Raw genomic sequence first — 1665 nt, 5'->3', positions numbered from 1 at the left:
GGACAGGGACACGGGGAGAGAGGGTACAGGGAGGCGGACAGGGACAGGGGACAGGGACACGGGGACAGGGGACAGGGATGGGGACAGGGGACAGGGACACCGAAAAACAGGGACACGGGGAGAGAGGGGACAGGGACATGGGGAGAGGGACAGGGACAGGGATGGGGACATGGGGGACAAGGACACGGGGAGAGGGACACAGGGAGAGGGGACAGGGACACGGGGGACAGGGGACACAGGGAGAGGGACACAGGGGACAGGGACAGGAGACAGGGATGGGGACAGGGACGGGGGACGGGGACACGGGACAGGGATGGGGACACGGGGGACAGGGACAGGGGACAGGGATGGGGACTGGGGACATGGGGGACAGGGACACAGGGAGAAGGACACAAGGGACAGGGACACAAGGGACAGGGGACACGGGGAGAAGGACACAGGGAGAGGGGACAGGGACACCGGGGGACAGGGTCAGGGGACAGGGACAGGGGACAGGGATAGGGGCAGGGACACGGGATAGGGACAGGGATGGGGACAGGGACGGGGACACAGGGGACAGAGACGGGTTAAGGGACGGGACAGGGATGGGGACAGGGAGAGAGGACAGGGATGGGGGATGGGGACAGGGAATGGGGACGGGACAGGGATGGGGACAGGGACAGGGGACAGGGACAGGGGACAGGGACAGGGGACAGGGACAGGGGACAGGGACAGGGGACAGGGACAGGGGACAGGGACAGGGGACAGGGACAGGGGACAGGGACAGGGGACAGGGACAGGGGACAGGGACAGGGGACAGGGACAGGGGACAGGGACAGGGGACAGGGACAGGGGACAGGGACAGGGGACAGGGACAGGGGACAGGGACAGGGGACAGGGACAGGGGACAGGGACAGGGGACAGGGACAGGGGACAGGGACAGGGGACAGGGACAGGGGACAGGGACAGGGGACAGGGACAGGGGACAGGGACAGGGGACAGGGACAGGGGACAGGGACAGGGGACAGGGACAGGGGACAGGGACAGGGGACAGGGACAGGGGACAGGGACAGGGGACAGGGACAGGGGACAGGGACAGGGGACAGGGACAGGGGACAGGGACAGGGGACAGGGACAGGGGACAGGGACAGGGGACAGGGACAGGGGACAGGGACAGGGGACAGGGACAGGGGACAGGGACAGGGGACAGGGACAGGGGACAGGGACAGGGGACAGGGACAGGGGACAGGGACAGGGGACAGGGACAGGGGACAGGGACAGGGGACAGGGACAGGGGACAGGGACAGGGGACAGGGACAGGGATGGGGACGGGACAGGGATGGGGACAGGGACAGGGGGATCCAGATGTCCGGGGGGATTCAGGGTGTCCGGGGACAGGTGTCTGGGGGGATCCAGCACCAGCTGGTTTTGGGGTGGCTTTGGGGTGGTTTTGGGGTGGTTTTGGGCTGATTTTGGTGGGTTTTGGGTCCCGCACTGATTCCGGGGGGGCAGCGCCGGGCGCAGCAGTGGAGGTTTTTGGGGTGTGATTTTGGGGGGTTTTGGGTCCCGCACTGACTCCGGGAGGGGGCAGCGCCGGGAGCGCAGCAGTGGAGGGGTTTTTGGGGTGATTTTGGGGGGTTTTGGGTCCCACACTGACTCCGGGGGGGCAGCGGCGGGGGCGGAGCC

Source organism: Corvus brachyrhynchos, unplaced genomic scaffold (genome assembly GCF_000691975.1).
Source record: "Corvus brachyrhynchos isolate BGI_N302 unplaced genomic scaffold, ASM69197v1 scaffold82, whole genome shotgun sequence".
In the NCBI taxonomy this organism is placed as follows: domain Eukaryota; kingdom Metazoa; phylum Chordata; class Aves; order Passeriformes; family Corvidae; genus Corvus; species Corvus brachyrhynchos.
This window is presented reverse-complemented; position numbering follows the sequence as displayed.